This window comes from Ceratotherium simum, chromosome 5, assembly GCF_057802395.1.
Source record: "Ceratotherium simum simum isolate JZ-2026a chromosome 5, ASM5780239v1, whole genome shotgun sequence".
NCBI classification, from domain to species: Eukaryota; Metazoa; Chordata; class Mammalia; order Perissodactyla; family Rhinocerotidae; genus Ceratotherium; species Ceratotherium simum.
In genome coordinates, this window is record NC_141904.1 from 88,446,213 (window position 1) to 88,467,481 (window position 21,269).

Below are 21,269 nucleotides of genomic sequence, written 5' to 3' on the forward strand. Positions count from 1 at the left end.
AACTGAACCTATTGTGGTGATCATTTCACAGTAGATGTAAGTCCCACCATCATGCTGGACACCTTCAACTTATACAGTGACATATGTCAATTATTCTCAATAATACTGGAGAAAAGAAACTCACACCAAATTTTAATTTATATCTTCACCTATTAGTCTCACCTACTAGATTGTAAGATTCTAAGAAGCTGACACTATGTCTTACTTATATTTATATCACCAGCACCTGTTATAATATTTATGAATATGAAGTAAAATTAATTAAAGAAAAAAGAAGTTGGGCACAACCCAGAAGCTCCTGAAGGCCTGGTCCTCAGCCACGACCCTTTCAGGCCTGGCCACACGGGGACCAGCTGGCCCAGAGAAGGTCAGAGTTCTGTGGGAATCAGTGCCTCGATGTACTACCCCCAGGCACCTTCCAGAGTGGCGGCTTTTCTAGCTTTGTCTCTTTTGGGCTGAGACACTGCACTGACCGTCTGGACTGTTTATGTGAAAACATCGTCCCTGACAGGACTTGATTACGGCCACTACTACTAAGATACATCAGAACTACCTGCAGCAAGCTTGTCACTATACCAAACCACTTTCTCCTACATGTGCCAGTTAAGCTAGTAGGCATCACAGTCCCCATTTTACAGATGGGGCAACTGAGGCCCAGGCAGGAGATAGGACTCCTCCGAGGTCACACAGCCAGGAAGCAGCAGAGCAGAGACTCTTCTCTCGACAGCACCAGGACAGGAAGAGTGGTTCTGAGACGACCCAACATGGCCTGACCTCTCAAGGTGCTGTGTTACCTTGGGCAGGTTACTGCACCTCTCTGAGCCTCGGGAGGCTCATTATGAGGAAGGATGGATAGGAAGGTGGAGGCAGACAGGTTCATGAGAAGAAGGGGCGGCTCACGTTCCCAGACTGTTTCCCTCCTCTACTCTGAGATGAGGCCCGGCCTCCTGGTTAGACACACTGACGGCACTGGGGGGACCCTTGTCTTGCTTTTTAACTGAATAATGGTTTGTGTGATCATTTATGTCGTCTCTCCCCTCCTGCCTTCTTCCCCAGTCTATCCTTACCACCTAGCACTGCACCTGGTATATAGTGAGTGCTCAATAAATACTCACCAAGTGACTGAATGAATGTTGAATAACTGACTCAGTTCATTCAGATGTGAGAAGATCATAAGACAGGAGAAGGTCTGGAGGGAATAATCCAGGAAGGACAGCAGGGCCCCACTGGGCAGCACCCCGTGGAAGGAGAGGGCAGGGTGGGAAGCTGGGCCCAGAAGCCCACCAGTCCCGTCTCCCACTCTGTGTGGCCACAGTGGCATCACCGGGTGCCCCCTGGGCCCAGGTTCCTCCGCCCTGAGGCAGAGAGCATCGTGATTCTCACAGGGCTGCCACGCAGCTCAGATGCGGACCCGACCGTGAGGTCCTGGGGCACGGCAGGTGCTCCATAAGCACCTCCACGTCAGAACCAGACCTTGTAGATCAACTAGGTGACCCTTCTGATCCCTGGAGGAGACATAGGCCCAAGGCGTCTTCGAGTCCCACAGCAAAGAGGACAGGGCCAGGTGGGAGCCACTGCGACCAGATTCACGGGGACGACCTGAAACCTCATGATCACGAGGGGACCTCCCTGGGCTGCCAGTAAACCAGGCTGCAGAGGTCACCTTGTCAGATTTACTAACACTGCATAGGACACACTTATACTAAACCAGGACTCACTGTTTACCTGAAACTCTAATTTAACTGGCAACCTTACCCAGAGTGAAGGGATCCCTCTGTTATCCACAACCCCCCTAACATCCAGCACAAATGTGAGACCCAGGAAATGACAGGGATCAAATACCCTGGGGCTGCCTGGTCTGAAAATCTCTGCCTGAGTACAAATTACATAACCCGGGACTTAAGGGTCACACTCGCCCGTAGGCACGCTCCTTTCTTTCCTCCCACCCAGAGGAAGCCTCTTGCCTGATGGCTGCACAAACCTTTCACAGTCCTCTCGGCTCCTCCCTGTTTCCACAGTTTTTCCAAAGCAGGTGGCAACTACCAAGGACCTCACGTAGATGACTCACGTGCCACCTTCTCCTATCCTGCACCTTTGACAGACATTGCTAATCGATCATGGCATCCTTCCCACTGATTAGGACCAGCCTTGATTCCTCAGCAGAACATGGTCTCTCTCTCTGGGCCTCAGTAACTTAATGGACAAGAGAAAGAGAAAGCTGTCATGAGGGGAGATGGTGGGGCAGGCAAGATGCCCAGAACAGACTAGCAGGCAGCGAGGCAAGCAGAAGCTCGCAGCACCACTCGCCCCTGAAAACATAAATAAGAACCACAACCCCCTCACTGTGGCAGGACGCAGCAGCCCTGGTGAGACCCCACAGGGCCAGAACTCAGGGAGGAGGAAAGGAGTGAGGATGGGGGACTTGGGAGTAAGAGAGAACACCTGTGCAAGGTGAGGCAGGAGCCCCGTCAGGGCTGGGAATGAGGAGCAGGCCGATCAAAACAAGCTCTGGCTACTGCTCAGGGTGCAGCCGAGGTGTCTAGGTACACAGCTCAGGCTGCTGTAGGGGCCGGCCCTTTTCCTAAGCACACACAGACCCCATGGGGCCCATGCCCTTTTGCCCATTTTACAGAGAAGCGGGGCTCAGAGAGGGAGACCCCTCACACCAGGGCACCCGGCTCCTAAAAGCAGAGCTGAGATTCATGTCCAAAGCTCAGCTCGGCCTCGCAGGAAGCTACCCTGGAAATGATTCCAGATCCTTATTTTACAGGTAAAGAAACCCGAAGGCCCAGAGAAAGGAAGTGATTTGTCCGAGGACCCCCCAGTAAGTTGGCGGGGGAGTGGGTAAATGAAGGAGGTGCTGTGGGGTGCCCGAGGATGGCTGGGTCTGGACACTGACCCGGGCACCCTCCTCCCTCAGGGGTGCCCCAGGGAGCCAGCCACTCCAAACCCAGACGCTGTCTGCAGCCCAGGGAGCCAGAAGGTTCCTGCTTCTGGGATCCTGGGTTTCCAGACTTAGCTATCTGCTGGCTGAGAACAGACTAACAGATGGGAATACCTTCCGGAAACCTCTCAGGTTTCACCGCAGTGGGCAGCTCTGGTCTTTGGAAGGCCCTGTCAGTTTCTGAAAAAAACCCTGTGATGTTGTGATTTATAATAAGAAATATATATTTGGCCTTCATCCCCGTTTCTGGCAAACAGCTCCTAAAACCCTTGGAATTTCCTAAGTGAAGAGAGCGAGAGAGGTGTCTTTGGCTATGTCAATGAGGTGACTTTTAGAATGCACCTAAGGACAGGGGCTGGTTTCAGGAGAACCAACCACCTGATTAGAGGATTGGAACTTTCGGTCCCATCCCCTTGACCTTCGGGGAGGGGAGAGGAACTGGAGGTTGAGTCCAATTACCAGGGGCAGGTGATTTAATCAATCATGCCTAGATAATAAAGCCTCCATAAAAACTCAAAAGAATGGGGTTTGGAGAGCTTCCAGATTGGTGAACACGTGGAGATCTGAGGAGAGTGGACACGAGCGCTCGGAGAGGGCATGGAGGCTCCAGGCCGCTTCCCCACACCTTGCCCTACGCATCCCTTCCACCTGGCTGTTCCTGGGTTCTATCCTTTTATAATAAATCAGTGATCTAGTAAGTAAAATGTTTCTCTGAGTTCTGTGAGCACCTCTAGCAAATTAATCGAACCCAAGGAGGGGGTCGTGGGTGCCTCCAATTTATAGCTGGATTTACAGCCAGTGGGTCCGAAGCCCAGGTGACAACCTGGACTTGGATTGGCAGCTGAAGTGGGGGTGGGGGGCAGTCTTGCAGGACCGAACCATTAATTTGAGGAATCTGACGCTCTCTCTAGGTAAATAGTGTCAGAATTGAGTTAAATTGTAGGATACCCACCTGGCGTCAGAGAATCGCTTGGTGGTGTGGGGAAAACTCCCACACATTAGAATTGTAACCTCTCTCCTTGTAGAAGTCCCTGTCTGACCCCTGTTGGGGCTAAGAGCCAAGACAGGAAGATACACCCACGGAGTCTTCTCTCCACCTGAGGCCGGAGCTTTCCCGCCACAGGTGAGGCCACAAGAGGAGGCTCCTGCTTCCCTGGTGGTCCAGAGGCCCCATCGCCCAGCAGCTGCTGTGTGGGGCCTACAAGCCAAAGACGCGGGTTAAAGCCAGGCTCCCTGTCCTGACGCGTGGGACCTCGAGTTGGCCATCGCCCTCCTGAGCCTTAAATTTCTCACCTGTTATGGGGACACTAATCATGCTTTGAGATAATGCTAGCATTAAAGATAGACAACCTTTCTGAGAACTACGAAAGGCTGCACATGCTATTGCCTGTATACTCAGATGATCCTGGGATACAGGTGTCACTAACAGGAGCCACAGGAAGAGCAAGGATAATAACTACTATATAAAGTGCTATGTGCCAGTCACTGTTCTAGAACATTCACAGTGTTTCTTCCCTGATCCTCAAAACAGCCACAGAAAGGGCATTTGACATCATGTCCATTTTGACAGAGGACCCTTGGGCCCAGAGGGGTTAGGTGACATGCGCTGGGTCACACAGCAAGGTAGAGCCAAATGACATTTACACCCAGACGCATTGGACACCAGAGCTTAGGTCTTAACCACACCTCTCCTCTCTCTAAAGGGTCTATTTATCAACCTCCAAGTCTGGCCCAGTAGTCATAGCCATTTCTTGTTGACTGAGTTATTTTCTTCTCCAAAGGAGGAAGGCTGGCAGACTGGGAGCTTCTCTGGGATGCACTGTTTTAAATCCTCTGCTCCCTAAAGCCTGGAAGGCGGGGGCTCCCCAGGAACCTGCCACCACTCTCTCTCGATGCCTGAGGGCTGTCACCGACAGGGAGGGGTGTCAATTAGGGCAATTTCTGGAGGGTCAATGATTTGGTAAGTTGTGCCCAGCATCTTAAAAATGCAAACCCCTTTGGGAAGCAATTCCAACTTCCAGACAGAACAACATGTAAGATGTTCACTGCACTCAGTTTTGCAAGATGACAAAGTTCCAGAGACTGGCTGCACAACAATGTGAATATACTTTACTAACTATAGGCTTAAAAATGGTTAGGATGGCAAGCTTCATGTTATGTGTATTTTACCACAATTAAAAATAGAAAGAAAAAAAAAAGATGTTCACAGCAGAGTGGTTTATAAGAAAGAGAAACTGCAAATGGCCAATCTCTCATCACTAGGGGATTAATTAAATAAACAATGGTTTACTCAAACAAATCAAAACAAATTAGAACAGGGGGTCAGCAAACTGTGGCCCCTGGGCTGGATCCAGCCCTTTGTTTCTGTAAATAAAGTTTTACTGGCACAGAGCTACACCCATTCGTTTGCATCTTGTCTATGACTCCTAGCTTCACCAGCAGACGTGAGTCCTCGGAGGTGAGACCACATAGCCCACAAGCCCAAAATACATCCTCTCCAGCCTTTAAGAAAAGTTTGCTGACCCCTAACTTAGAAGATCAAAGACCCAGAAGAACACTCAGAAATATGTTACGGGGGGAAAGTTGGCTCCCAAGCATAGCCACACTGCGAGTTCAATTTCAAAAGGAAAATTTTAAATAATGGATATTCACTCACATGTTTATTATGCACCATTAGATGGTTATCTCCGGATGGGGGAATATAGAGATGAATTATTTTTTCTTTTGACTTTTCTATGCTCTCCAAATTTTCTGTATTAAAAATATATCTCCCAACAGTAGAGGAAATAATTATGTGACGCAACAGAAGTGTTAACTAATGCTACAATGACAATCATATTCAATATAAACGTTGCCTGTCAAATCAATATGTTGTACACCTTAAACTTCCACAATGTTGCCTGTCAAATATATCTCAATTTTTAAAAATGTATTACTCTTATAATCAGGATAAAGAAACACTAGATACCATTTCTCACTGCTGTGACTCTCATAGGTTGTGAGTGCCGAGGTTGAGGCTCTTGCTGAACAGGTCACAGGAGTTGACATCCTCGGAGGTGCAGTGCTGTGTGTGTGGGGGGGCCCATGGGAATGCTCATGACAAGCCCAGAGAGACTCCTCTCTTCCTAAAATTACCGCAGATGCCTGGGAGGGTGGATCTGATTTTCAGCTGAGGAGGGTGTGGGGGGCTCTAGGGGATCCTGCCCGAGGCGAGACGAGAAATTGTGCTGGGGTGCTGGGTACTGATGTTGTTAGGCCTGTTGAGTGCTTTCAAAACTCCACTGTGATGACAAAGTAATTGTTACCCCTGATACCACACTCGCTGTCTTTCCAATCCCCCTGGTGCTGCAGTTGTCCATTTTACAGGTGGGGAAGGTGAGGCTCAGAGAGATTCTCTCAAGGTCACACCTCTGGCACGGGTGGAGCCAGAACTTGAACCCAGGGCTGTGTGACTCTCCAGCTCCGTGAACTTGCCACTACATGGGTTGTCTCCAGTCAGGAATAATTTTTCTGGCTGGCTCATTAACAACTCAGGGTCTGCTGAACAACCGACAAACATCCACACGTCTGTCCTCTCTTCGCAGCAGCACACACCCCCGGGAGGGGCTGGTGAGTGACTATCAGCTGTGAACCTGAAGGCCTCAGCGAGGAGGGTGGTGCACCTCGAAGTGCTCAGACTTCAGAGGTGAAAATGTCTATTCTCCAAAGACACCTCCCTCCAAATCCCACTGCCTGCCCCTTGACAGGGGACCAGGGAGCCCCTTCAGAAAGAGCACAAGAGGGCTGCTTGCAGGAGGCAGCAGACAGGCCCGAGAGTAAACCGGCCTCTCATCCTTGGCCGTCTCTCCTGTACAATGGGCTCCCATCCGAGTGTGGACAGATCAGCAAACCTCGGAAGAGAGGAGCAGTGGCCAGCATCTATCTGTTTATTGCCTATAAAGCCAGTCAGTGTGGGGGCCAGGGCCCCTTGCACGAGATCCTCTGTATCTGGAAGCAGAACTCACATTCCAACTTCACAGCAGCAGGCACCTGGCTTCCCAGCTGCCCTGGGCTACTCATTAACCAGACGAGGCCTCAGGAAGGGGCTGGACCCAGTAGTCTGCTCTCGGCCTGGGGGAGGGGGAGGAGAGGGCAGTGCTGGATGTTGTGGGTACCAGGGTCAGATCTACTGGGGTTCAAATCCTTCCTGGCTATGTGACCTTGGAGGGAGTCATTCACCTCTCTGAGCCTCAGTTTTCCCCATCTGTACAATGGAGATAATATCAGTGCCCACTTCACAGGGCTCCTGTGAGGACTACATGAGTCTGTAAAGTGCTCAGCAGAGAACAGCACCCACCTTTGTTGTAGGACAAAATGCACTACTATACATTAAACCTCTTGGCAGCATATTGAACATGCTGTTACAGAGTCAATAAATGTCATCAATAATTCCTATTGACATTTATGATGATTGTGACGATGACTCTGGAGGCTGACATGGAGAAAGGCACCTCCATGCCCACTCAGCAGCTGGTCTGGGAAATCCTGATGCACCAGGGACCCGCCCACCTGATTTCCTGCATCTGATGTCACAGCATGAAGAACAAGTCTCCATGAGGTCGATGACCTGTGGCTGCTTGTGACCGAGCACCCCGAGTGGGGTGGAGGGGCTTGATGACAAGGACGAAATGGGGTCCACCACTGGCAGCAGCAGGCCAAGGGTCCTCAGGGCTTTTCTCCTGGTCCTAGCTTCCTATGTCACCCCAGATCAACCAAACTCCAACCCTGGACCAACGGGAGTTCGGCCTGGGGCACTACCTTCCCTCCGGGGAGACACTTCTACCAAGGAAGCCAGGACCTTCAAATTCCAGAACAGGATCTATTAATGAGTCATGAAATCAACTAAGAGGGTCAGGGCTATCGTTTTTATAAAAGAGAACAGAACAGAACCCCGCAGATGGTGAGGATGCAAGTATCATTTTGTGAAACTTGACTTTCAGTTTCACGTGTGTGCACGTGTGAGCACATGCGTCACCCTGCTTCACGTACACGTCTTACTGAAGGTCATGACCGACAGACTCTGGGAGCCCCTCTGGTAGGGACTGTTTAAATAAGGTAAAGAAGAATTTGCAGAAAAGTGACGGAGTCAGGTTCCTGCCCCATTAAACCCCTTTAAAAAACACTATTGTGATCCTGAAGTGGGGGCAAAAAAGCTTCTGTAAATATGAGAGCATCAGCAAAACGTCATTAAGGTCCGTAGGTTAGATGAGGGAGCAGCGTGGACAATCGTGTGTGCTTATACAAGAGAGTGAAGGGCCTTCCTCTTATCAAACACACGCTGAAGGATCAGGGGTGAAGGGGCATCGTGCCTGCAATTTACTCCCCAATGATTCAGCAAAAAAAAAGAAGAAGAATATTAATGTGACTATTTTTACAGCATTCATAGAGAGAAAGAGATGAAGCAAATGTGCCAAATGTTAACAGTGGGAAAATCTAAGTGAAATGTATACAGGAGTTCACTGGAAGATTCTGGCAACTTTTCTGAAGGTTTTTGATTTTTTCAAAATAAAAAGTTTAATAAAGAGACAATTAGCAGAGCAGCCCCGATTCCTGGAGCATCGCATCAGCAGCATCGGGAGCCCAGCAGCTCACCCTGCCACATGCGTCTGCATCCTCAGAATCAGCTCAGTGAGACCCCCATCACCGCTCGGTGGCAGAGCCAGGATGAGGTCCAGGCCAGGACTCCAAAATCAGTGCTCAGCCCATGTGCAGGGCTGCCTCCCTCCCTGTCACAGGCAAGCACAGGTGGCCAACCTGGGCTACGGACCCACCACAGAGAGGTGACGTGTGGACAAGGTTCTGGGGTCTTGGGAGTTCTGTCTCATCCTCCTAGAGGCTGGAGGAGACATCGAGATGCTAAGTGCCCCACCTCGGGTCGCTGCAGCACGTCCTTGAGACACCCAAGCCCTGGGAGGTCAAATGCCACTTACGTTTTGGAGGCTCCTCAGAAAGGGCTGTTGATCTCGGCTTACTGCAATGAGAGGAAGCAAGGAAGGGACAAGAGAAGGTCTGGTCAGCCTGTGACTGCACATAGGGCTTGGAGTTTCCCTCTACATGCGGTCACTCAACTCACATGTGCTGGGAGTGGGGACGTGGACGGGAAAACCGGGGTGCACACACTCACATGCTCACACACACAGACACACACACTTACACACTCTCCCACACACCCCCTCCTGGGTGCAGTGTCCCTGAAACTGTCAGCGGCAAGAACCCCTGGCAACCTGTGCTGGGAGGGGCGGCTGCCCAGCCTGCGGTGCAGGGAAGCTCTTCCTGTGGCTAAGAAGGGATAAGCCTCCCCCAGCCCCGAAACACAAGTCCTGCGAGCCCCCACCAGCCCGGTCATGCACCTAGATCCGCGACTGACTGCTCCCTGTGAGCTCAGGGACAGGGACATGCCAAGGCTAGAGACAGGGGTTGCGGGAGGCCCAGATTCTTGGAGAACATGTATCAACCGGTTAGAGGCTCTGAGAGTTATCGTGCCAAGGAAATCTGTTGAACTTGGCTGAGCCAATGGTCTCCAAGTGAGAGTAACCCCAGAAGCCTTTTTTTTTTTTTTTTAAATAGAACACCTCCTGGAACTCAGTTTGGGAAATAAGGCAAGGGGGGCAGATCACCTCGGTCTCTCACTCCACCCGCGGAGCTGTGCTGGAAGGCCCCCCGTTTCCTGGAATATAAAAATGCAGAAAACCAGGAGACGGCTCCTTATCAACCAAGATCCTACATTTCTGTGACCAGGTCAACGGATTCGCAGAGAAGGGACAGGTGTGATGGTGGGCGGACAGAGCGAGGCCTCCAGGCCTGGGCACTTTCTTCACTGTACCTGTAGCCCTGCCACTTGGAACTTCTTCCTCAGACTCAGCAACACAGGCCCCGCCATGTGCAGAGCTCCCCGTCCCTCAAGGCAGACAAGCTCATTGCTGCGTTGGGGCCCCCACGTTCAACAGGCTCACACTGGTGCCCACTGTGTCCGAGGCACTGCGGGGTAGGAACAATCAGTCAACAAGTGATTGAGCACCTACTGTGTGCCAGGCCCCAGGTTCTAGGCACTGGGAACACAGGAGAGAACAAGGCAGCCAAGATCCCTGCTCTCATGGAGCCTGGAACCCCATGGTAAAGGCCAACATGCAACAAAGATGCCATGGAGGCTTCACTTCACAGGGGGCTCTTAGAAGGCTGGGGGGGGGGCTCTGTGAAGGCTGGGGTGGATTAGTAATGTCTGCTCTGGGTGTGGGGGTGGAAGTGCCAATGTATAACTTGCTATCCTGGACTGCACGAGGGAAGAGGGGCAAAGAGAGAGAGGTTTAATGCACCATTACAAGCACAATGTTAAGGGAACCAGAGGAGAAGAGTATAATTCTACCTTAGCAGTCGCATGAGGCCAGCCCAGCTCAAAGAGGACAAGAATGGCACTAGGTCCCCATGGGTTAGCCTGCTGGCACCCATGCCCCTTCTTCTGAGGACAGCCTGCATCTATTCTACGTGGATACCCATGCTCGCCTGCTCGCTTGGCTCAAGGACAGGCACATGACCAAGCTTGGACAATGGGAGTGATAACAGAGACTTATGCTAAAAATATGGGAAAAAAGATGCCTCTTTCTAGGCTGAGATGGCTATGCTAAGAGGGGGTACACCCTATGCAGCTGGGGCACCCCAAGGAGAATGGAGCCAAAAGAGGAGGGACATGGAGCCCAGAAATGAAGAGAAAGAAACTGAGTCCCGATGACATCTCTCAGCACCTGGATCCAGCCATGCCTGAAGTATGACCCTGGGGCTTTTCAGTTAAAGGTGTCAGTAAATGTTCTTTTTTTAAAAGGCAGTTTGAACTGATTTCTGCCACTTGCAACCCTAAGAATCCAAACCTATGCCCTGTCTCGAATGTGCTGTGTAATTTTACACATGCCCCTTATCTCTCTGACACTCAGGTCATCAGAAGAGTGGGGCGCGGATTCAATATGCAGGGATTCAATATCTGAGGTTCCCCTGCAGCCCTGATACTCTAGCTACCAGGAGCCTCTTGCAAAGATTAGAACTGACCCTCCCTGGCCCCTGTGCATTTGGCCAGAGATGGAGAAATCCACCCTCCTCAAAATTAAGCCGGAGGGCTTGTTAACAGAGTGCCGGGCCCCACCCTGGGGCTGAGTGGGCAGGTCTGAAGCATCTGCATTCTAACAAGCTCCCAGGCGAGGACCACACTGCACATCCAGTGACCACAGTTTGAGGCCTCAGACTCAATCTGTTCTACTCTTCCGAGTTGCCTGGGGCAGGCATACATGCAAAAATAAAGGCCCAGGCAGGCAAGAGACCACAGCCCCTCAGTGCTCAAAGGAGACCCTCAATTAAGGAAAGTACCCACGGGGTTGCAAGGATGAGTCAGTCTTTACACAACTGCTGCACCAGGTCCCAGCTTACGCCCGTCCCACTGCTGACCCTCCCAGCCAGCCCTCCACACTGGGATTCATCTAAATAATGGGGAGACTGTAAGAGTGACTCAGTGCCTCCTTGGGCTCCAGCAGGCCCCACGCTGGTCTTCCAGGAGCTGTGAGCATCCCCCGACGACTGCCCACACCAGGCAGCACGCCAGCACCAAATCCCGCTGTGGGCCCGGTCCTGCCACACTGCCTCGGGCCACGCTGCTGTCAGCACGGCCTGGCTGGCCCTGGGCTCTCTCTGATTTACATCTGACTTGACCGCCTTGAAAAGCCTCCTGTGGCTTTTGGACCAGGGACACTGTTCAGTAGAAAACGGTTTCCCCACGAGCATCCTTTCCAAGGTGGCGCTGGCCCAGAGGGCTGGCCTGGCTCAGCCGCTTCCCAGCTGTGTGACCTGGGGCATGTACCCTGCTGTCTCTGTGGCCTCAGCTTTACACTTGCAAAACAGGAATAATGGTATCTTTGGTGATTAGAGAGATGATGCTTACAAGGCACAGGGCCTGGCTTACACAGTGTAGCGGGCGCCCAAGAGCTGTGATTTGCCTCCTTTACTCAATTTGTGGTCCCCAGACCAGCAGCACTGGCATGGTCTGGGAGCTGGTTAGAAATGCAGAATCTCAGGCCCCACCCTAGCCCTGCATGGAAAGGAGCAATTTATCAAGATCGCAGGTGTGGTCTACAGCTTCCGAGTCTGAGGAGCCCTGGCCTGGGTTTTTACTCTTCTTGTTCCTGCGGCATCCCAACACAGAGCCAGAGGTGCCGACACGCCCGGGCCTGGGGGAGCGGCAAGCAGGGGTCAGAGGTGAGGAGATGTTGAGGGAGGGAAGAAAAATACCTGTGTCTCTGTCTCCCAGCTAATGACAAGGCCCTGCACAGCTCAGGAGAGGGGATGGGACACAGGCCAGGCTGAGTGTGTCCTGCAGTGAGACTCAGCGAGCAGGTACTAATCACCCGACTTAACTCGCAAGCTCAGCGCAGGTAACACAAGAAACTGAAAACACTACAGGTCTCCGATTTGGGGCTCTCAGCACAGTCCTTGCCTCTCTGAAGAAGGCTGAATCTTCTGTGTTCAAGGAGGTAAATGACCCCCTCTGCCGGGAGCGTGCCGCCCAGAACCCACAGCGGAGGCTGCCGAGGGGCTGCCACGGAGGCAGAATGCACAGAGCAGGAACACTTCCCCTGCCCAGACTCTCCGGCAACACGGTCCCAGGCCTCCAGGGCCGGCCAGACCTAACTGAGGATGTGGCCGGCTGGGACAGTGGGACATTCAGAGTAACCAGCCAACCCGATGCAGATGCAAAAAAACATCCCACGTTGAAAAACACTGACTCAAATTTATAAAACTCTGTGTGGACAACACAAAACACACGTGTGGCCCAGAGCTGCCCCTCAGAGACCACCGCACAGTGACTGGTACCGATTTTTCACGCCTGGGACACAATCCTTTTAAAACAAGCCCACGCCTTCCACTGGTGAGAAGCGGAGATGGAAATAGATGCTGCTCAGTCCTGGGGGACAGCGGCTGGCAGGTTTGGGGGGGGTGTCTTTTTTTTTTAAGGTCTGTTCTGATCTATATTCTTCTACTGATGGTGGAAGAAAACTCCACCTTGTTCCACAAGGAAATGTGTTTTACTAAAAGCATATTGCTGCAGCTCTGCTCAGAACATCTCCGGAACTCCAGTCCCCAGATTGGGATCCCTCCTTTCAGAGCAAGGGCTAAGATATCTGGAAAACCAACAGGACCACAGTCGCATCCTCGAAGGGGGCCCACGGGAGCAGCACCCCACGCTGTGACGATGTATGCCTCCAGAGAACAGGGAGGGTCTTTCCCCCTTTTATTTGGCAGGTATTTCCCCCAAACACAAAGTTTCCTTACAGGTTAGGACTGAAGACCAGAGACGGAAAAGGACTCGCCTAGATCACATAGCAAGTGGCCAAGGGCATCCAAATCCCGGTGCCCCGCTGATAACCCCTGCAATTATTTTGTGGTCAGCTCCATGATTGAGTCTGTCTTGTGCACCTGCCACATACCTAGGGCCTAGAACAAATAAACCTTTGTTGGATGGATGGTGATAGCTGACTGGAATTTCCAAGCCTGGACCCACTCAGACGTTCAAACTACAGGCTCTCATTTCAGGGTAGAGGGAATCAGACACGCTCATGCGGCTGAGCGTCCACTGTGCGCCAGGCCCCATGCTGGACGCAGGAGCATTTGTCCCTCCCCCGACGTGCCGTCAGTCAGGTGGACGGATAAAGCCAAGACCGCAGAGAACTGAGCTCCGCCCTGCAGGGGTTCAGAGCAAGGCAAGATTACGTCCACTTTGACTCATATAATCTTTTTTGAGTGCTTACTACATGCCAGGCACCGTTAAGGGGCTCAAGGAAAGCTTCACGAAGCACACAACTTCAGGCTGGCTCTTGAGTGGGAACAGGAGGGAGCGGGAGGCAGGGCCTGGAGGGCTGAGGCATGGGCAGGGCCGAGAACTCGAGGCCCAGTCTAGGGGTGGAAACCAGCCAGATCACAAGGAGAGGAGAGAAGAGGTAGCAAATAAGGGTAAACACTGACCAGGAGCCAGATTATGAAGGGCCTTGAATGCCAGCCTAAGGAGTTTGGACTTGATTTCACAAAGCACTAGGGAGCCACTGAAGGCTTCTGAGCAGAAGATTGAAATGCTGAGAGCCGGCCCCCAGATGGTACAGAGAGGTGCCCAGGAGGCACGGAGGCTGGTGAGGAGGCTGTTGTCTTGGGCTGTGGTGACGTCAACCTGGAGAGGAGATAGCAGGTGCTATCTGGAGATAGGATCAATGTCCTTGAAATCATGGCCTGAGTCCTCCGTCAGGGCTAAGCAGCCGTCATCTCCAGGTGCTGACTGGCTCTGGGGCAAGAGAGGAGAGCCCTCAGGACCGCCCCCTTCCGGGTCCTTCACCCACTAAGCATGACTCTGCTGAACTCCATCAGCCAACCACACCCCTGCACCCCCCACCAGGCAACGGGCACCCTGGCTCGGGTTGCGGACTTTCTGCCGGAAAGGGGATGGCGGAACATGGCAGCTGGTCACTTAGGACTTTCACTGTGTCCAAAGAGCCGCGGAGGGGCCGGACTCTCAGAACATCCACACTCCGTCTACACTCCACCCGAGAGACCCGCAAAGACGTGGTCTCCAGGCCTCCGCTTAAGGGGGAGGCTGAAGCGCGGAGGGGCCGTGGGGCCCCACGGGGAGCAGAACCAGAACTCAGCTCCCCGGCCCTCTGGCCTGGCCTGCTCCAGCACCACCAGCCCGCTCGCCACTGCCTCGACGCTACTCCACACAGCGGCCGGAGCTGCCCACCAGGAGCCGGGCTCCGTGCTCCTCCCCAAGCAGGTGGTCCTGCTTTCCAGGAACCCCCAACCCAGATTCTGCAGGTGTCTCCGGAGCAGCTGAGCCCTAAGGAATCTTTTATGGCCCTGCCCTCTCACCCACTTTCCCATTAGCTGTGATAAAATCAGGATCCGAGAGAATGTGATCGTCCAAGTTTGAGGGAGGTAAAAACACTGTCCTTAAATTCACCTGTTTTACATAATCTCTGAATGGCAGATGGGGCTGGAGAAGAACCACAGGTTTGTAAACAACAGCCCTCTTGACGGCTTATCTTCCTGTTTTGATCCATGCCCCACTGTTCCTGTTTTGATCCATGCCCCACTCAGACCTCAGTCTCCTCATCCATAAAGTGGGTGGGCAGGGAGGGCTAAGTCCATGATCCCAAAGTCCCCACACTCCCCAGCCATGGACCACTCTCCCTCAGACCTTCCACGGTGTTCCTGGGCTGTTTGCCTGAACCTTGTCATAAACTACCTGCCATTGTTCACTAACCTCTTCCTCATACAGATCCTCTCCCCTCCCCTGAGGCTGTGCACTCCTTGAGCACAGGGGCTGTGTTCTTTACTTATCCCTGCCCTTCTGGCCTTGGCACCATGCCTGACACCCAGGAGGTGCTCGATAGACCTTTGCAGTGCCACCAGTGGAACCAGGACGGGCTCTGCTTCCAATTCTCCTTCCCATTCCCAGCTGTGTGAGCTGGGGCAAGTCTCTTCTGAGACTGGATGAACCCATCTAGAAGATGGAGGGAAGAGCCCCCACGTCAGGCACAGAGCGTCAGGCACAGAGCGTAAATGCAGGGAGGGAGCTAAGGCTTGATGCGTGCTCAGTCAGTAGCAGCTCTTTCCCATCTCAGAACGGGAATGGTCTCGGGCTGCTCCTCTGCCCACCTTCAGGGCAAGTTCAAAGTCACTGGGTGGGAGTGGTCGCTGAGCTGGCCGGCACTCAGGGTGATTGTCAAGACCGGCTGGGCTAGCTCAGGGACTCCCCTGTGCAGACTAGCTGCTCAGAACAGCCTGGCAGATCTGTCTGTTCTGACAAGCGGTGGTTCCACAATGGTCTGTTGTTTGAAGAGTGAGCGGCAGAACCAAGAACAATATGATGCCATTTTCGTGAACACCAAAACAAAACTACAGCACGCTTGCTGAACAGACCCTAAACAACCCCTGGATCAAAGAGGACATCAAAACTGAAATGAAAACTATCTAGAAAGTAATAAAGAACAGTGTACGTTCATGGAGACATCTGAAGGATACAGTTATAGCTGTATGCAGAGGAAAGTGTATAATCTTAAAGGGCTTTATTATCATAGGAAGAGAGATAAATGGTAGACAGATAGTCAGTCAGATGGACAGACTGAAGATTAGATTTTAGTTGTTCAAAAATTATCTTTAAGGATCACTTTTAGTTTAAACAATTTTGTATCACTTGAGGTGTATTATTTTTTAATTAAAAGGGACTCCTTTGGCAGCATCTCATAAAACTAACTTACATCTACCCCACAACCCAGCAGTTCCGCTCCTAGAGAAATGAAAATATATGCCCACAAAAAGACTTGTACACGAATGCTCATAGCAGCTTTATTCATAATTGCCCCAAACTGGAAACAACCCAAATGTCCATCCACAGGAGAATGGATAAACACACTGTAGTACGTCCACACACTGGAACACTACTGAGCAATAAAAGAAAGGGTCCACTCCACAGCATGGACGGATCTCAAAAACATCAGGCAGAAAGAAGCCAGACAAAAGAGTACATGCCATACAAGTCCATTTATAGGACGTTCTAGGCTTGGCAGAACTAACTGATGGGGACAGAAATCAGAAACTGGTTGCTCTGGGAGGGGAGAGGCACAAGACCACCTTCTGGGGAACTGGAAACATTCTATATCTTGATCTGGGTGGTGGTTACACTGGTATATAAATTTGTCAAAACTCATCAAAGTATAACTGAAACTTTGCATTTCACAGCATGTAAATGATATCTCAATTTAAAAATATTTTTTAAAAAATCACATGAGAAAACAAAAAAATACAGATCCCCAGGCTCCATCCCCTGGGGATTCTGATTCAGCACATCTAGGCCAAGCCTGGGAATCTGAATTTGTAAGAAGTAACTCAGATAATTCTGATGCCTGGCTCCTGCCCTCTGCACCCTACTCCCCTTTTATTGTTTTGGGTGATTTGATGGTTGTATGTTGGTTTTTATGAGAGAGAGTTGGTTAATTCACAGAGCTTCAGAAACAGAACAGAAATGTTCATTCTCTCTGCCCTCTCCCCCCGCCCTAGCCCCTGCCCCTCAGCTCAGGTTTCCAAGGGAAGCCTCTGACCAGGCGAGGTGGGAAGGGAAACTCTGATGCCCTGTCCAGGACTGACGTAACTCACCCTGAAGACGCCAGGCCTGCGTGCTCCCCGGGAGGTCAAAGCCAACAAGTTAATGGCCTGTGTACCTGTGAAAAAGCATGGCCAGGCCTCCACCCCGTGTTTACACGCACAGCTCAGGGCAAGATTCCCTGGCATGGAAAACGCTCTGTGCCCTGACCAGCAGTGGTCCAGGCACCCCTGGTCTCCTGAATCCCAGGCTAGTTCTTCACTCACCATCAGGGGTCTCCCGGGCTCCCGGGTTTCACTGGCTGCTCCACTGCTGTCCCCAAACCCAGTCTGATGCTATTTTTATCCCTGCTGCCCACAGAATAAAGCCCAAGCCCATTTCCCCAGCGCTCAAGGCCCTCCACCACCTGGCCCCATCCTCTCTCCAGCTGGAACCCTGGGAGGCATGTTCTACAAACGCGCTTGGCTATCTCACGCCACTGTGCCTTTCTACCTGCTGTGCCCCTGCCTGAAAGCCAGCCCATCCCAGCCCTCCACTCACAGAAGATGCCAACTCCCACATCACTTCCTCTAAGAAGCTGACGTGCCTCCTGCTCACGACCCTGCCGTCAACGCACACTCAGTCTCTGAGTCTTCACAGCACCCCACGGACTGGTCAGAGCAGCTGCCACGCTGTCCTAGCTCCCTCCGGGCTGGGAGCTCCTTGAAAGCCAGTATTCTACTCGGAATTCAGTGCCCCGCCAGCACTGACCTTAGCAAGGTTTATTAGCCAACTAAATGAGGCACATGGGAAAAGAGCTCTCCTTCACACTCCGGGCATTTCCACATGCGCAGCTTCTCCCCAGAACCAGTGTAAGCTCAAACACACACTCTGCCCAAGATGAGCTGGCCAGTGTGCAGGAGCAAGACGCAGCCCCGAAGAATCTGGTTCTCTTATGACCTTCTGCAGAAGTGGCATCAGCCCACACCTGCCGGCCGACCCTGGGGTTCCAAGGCCAGCCCGAATTCACCCCGGCCCCTCCAGCTGCAGCCGAGCTGCGTTTCAGGCACTCCTCGTCACTTACGCTTCAGCTCATTCCTGCATACAGGAACGTGTTCAATGACTCACAAGTGTCTTATCATTTCCGGACCTTTGGAAAGACTTTCAGAGAAGTGTACAGCTCCCAAATCCTTTGACAGGTTGACAGCCAGACTAGTTGGTTAGAAAACACCATCCCAGAGCCCGGACCGCCTCCTGGGGGGCTGACACTGGCATAGGAAGAGGGCAGGGCTCCCTGAGAAGGCACAGAGAGGGGAGAACAGACAACCAGGGACAGAATCGAGTTGCAAATGGGCCTCCGCACTCACCCTCCAGCCCTGACGACCAGGCACCTTTGTCCCTTGTCTTCCCCAGGTCCTGGTCCAATTTCAGCTCCCCAGGACATCAGTGACTAAGGCTCCACGGGGCCAAAACTCACAGCTGGCCAATGTAAGGCCTCTGAAGCCCAATCCTGCGGCTGTCCAATCCAGGCAAAGTCCTCTGGGTGGCTCTCAGTTTGCACATCTGTTAAATGGGCACTACCCACTAGGGCCTCCGACTCTCAGAGCAGATGTGACACAATCACTGCAGGATGAGACGAGAGGGATGGGGCAGGGGAGGGCGACGGTGGCTGCACCTCAGGTCAGTACGTGCAAGGGTATCCTTGAGGACAAAGCTCAAGAGCGTGCCTTGGCCTCCACCACACACTGCAGTGACCTGGGACCTCGTGACACCCTCTAATCGGCAGCTCTGAAGCCGAGCCCGGCTTTACAGCTTACCACAGGCTTACTCAGCCTCATCTCCCTCAATCCCCTCAAGGACGCAGTGGAGCTGGCACTGGCGTCCTTGCTGCCCAGAAAGCCAAGTGGAGGTTCAGAGAGGCTAAGGAAATCACCCAAGCTTGCCTGTCAACCAAGACGGAGATATAGCACTTGAACTCAGCTCCCTAGGAACAAGCTCCTGCTTCTCAGTCCCTGCTCACCCCATAACCAGTCTACTCCACCCATTTTACTGATGAGGAAACTGAGGCCAAAAAAGGTTGCCAGAGGTCAACTGGGGACAAGCCAGGCCAAAGACCTCTAGCCATTCTGTCAATCCCACCCTAAGGTGGGTTCTTGGTTAGTGCCCTGGGGCCCCCTCTAATCCCCCCAACACCATGCTGATGAAATTCCTGCCCCCACTGCACCCCACACCTCCTCAGGCCCACCCCGCACTCCCGTCAGAGAGAGCAGGCGGTTGCTAAGCACTCTCCCGCACTCTCTCATAAAAATAAACTCCTTCTGGCTGGGAGACTCTGGATGAGATCCCCTCCCTTCCAGCCAAGAAAAAGTTAAAAAGAAATTTTAAAAAGATCTCCTCCATGACATTTATTTGAACGTCAACAGTGCCAAAGCGTGGGCCAATTTGCCGAAGTCCAAATAGAGGCACGTGCCACTGAGCCTCAGCCCAAAGACCCTCCATTCAAGTGCCGGGCGGCTGCTGAGCTGATTTACTTCTCCAGGCAGGAAACGGGGGCCCAGGCTGCCTCCCCAGCCTTTGGGGCTGGTCCTGGGGGAGGCCGGGATCTGGCAGAGGCCAGGCAGTGATCAAAATAGCCGGTGGCCTGCCCAGCACACACCTCCCTGTGAGCATACACGGGCCCACAGGTCCCCCTCCAGGCCAGGCTGAAGCTGGGGGCTGTCAGAGGAGGTCCCTGAGATTCTCCCCAGCTTCCCTGGTGTGAGGGGGATGAGAAGCTCTTGCCCAAAAGAGGAATTCCCAGAAGAAAGAGGAAAAGTCTAGAGGAGGATGTGTCCTGCGGTCCCTGCGTGCTGCCCACTTGGCCCCCAGCTGTCCCTCTGGGCCTCTGTCCTGCCACTCAAGATGACTGGACGTTGGCACTGCCACCTGCACGCCGCACACGGGCAGCACTCTTGGAGCCATGCTGCCCTATCACTGCTCCCCACTTGGTGCCTGCCCTGGAGAACGAGCTCTGGCTGTTCCGCCCTTTAAGCACCAGGAACACTCCCTCAGGTACAGCGGACGACACACAAGTGCACGCAACCAGGGACCCTGGGACACAGCCACACTCGGGGACACACGTGCATAGCCAGGTATTCGGAGACAGAGTGACACACACACAGGTGCACATAGACACACACCGAGACACACAAGCGCACACACCCGAAGACACAGCAACACAGCCACACTCTGGTATCGCAGACACACACCACAAGACACCACGCACAGCCCAGGACACAGAGAAGAGCAGGAAGACGCTGGGACACACAAGTGCATGCTGCTGGGGACATGGAGAAACAGCCACCCTCAGAAACACACACACACACACAAGGACACGGAGATACACACAGACACCCAGAAAGACTGAGACACCGCCACGGACAGACACACACACACACACCTGCCGCCTGCTCGGGAAGCCCAAGCCCTTTCCCCCGGGGAAACAATAACAGCCTGGCCAGCGGGACTAGCAGGCGACCCTCCGGCCCTCCCTCGGTGGTGAGAGGGGCGCCGGAATGGGGGCCACTCGGCTGGCTGGAGCGCGGGGACGGGCAGGGGGCTCCGCGCGCCTGGCTCCCTCTCCCTCGGGTACCTGGGGTGGCCGTGGCGCTGCGCTCGGCTGCGCTCGGTCCCACTCGCCGCCGACTGCCCGCCCGCTGGGTCTCCGGCCCGCGGGGTCGGCGCGCCGCGCTCCTTCTCGGCGCGGTTCGGGCTCTGGGCTCGCGGTCCTCGGGGCTCGGCGCCGGCCAGCGAGCGGTTCTGCGGCCGGGGCCCGGAGCTCGGCGCTGGCGGCGGCGCGGAGGAAGCGGTAATCTATAAGCGGCTTCTTCCTGACCTCGCGTGTCTCTTGTCTGAGTAGGCAGCTCTCAGCATCACCCATCCTGCTAGGTGGAAAAATACCAGCTTGGCCGGGCCGGGGGCGGGGCCGGGGCGGGGCCCGGGAGCCCGGCCCCGCCCCACACGCGGACACACACACACACACACACACACACACACACCCACACGCACGCGCGCACGGGCTCGGACACACAAAGAGCCCAGGCTCGCCGAGCGCGCGCATACACCCTAGGCCGCGGGCGAACGCTCGGCCCGGTGCTTCCCCCATGAGAACACTCTCTTCGAGGAAACCTTTCCCCTCCAGACCCT

The 21,269-nt window shown here is 53.3% G+C and overlaps 1 protein-coding gene across 5 annotated transcripts in view; it reads right to left on the reverse strand.

The window, feature by feature from the left end:
- Positions 1-20,985, reverse strand: part of SLC6A6 (solute carrier family 6 member 6) — a 79,458-nt gene extending 58,473 nt beyond the window's left edge. For 3 of the 5 annotated variants that reach the window (XM_087431578.1, XM_087431576.1, XM_087431577.1), the window contains exons 1-3: positions 20,716-20,829; positions 9,807-9,961; positions 8,914-8,954 (exon numbers count right to left, since the gene is read on the reverse strand). The gene's annotated coding sequence lies outside the window, so the exon portion shown is untranslated. Of the gene's footprint in view, positions 1-8,913; positions 8,955-9,806; positions 9,962-20,715 lie in introns of all 5 variants that reach the window. The other 2 variants (XM_087431580.1, XM_004442940.3) reach the window with 2 other exon arrangements.
- Between the last annotated feature and the right edge of the window lie 284 nt (positions 20,986-21,269).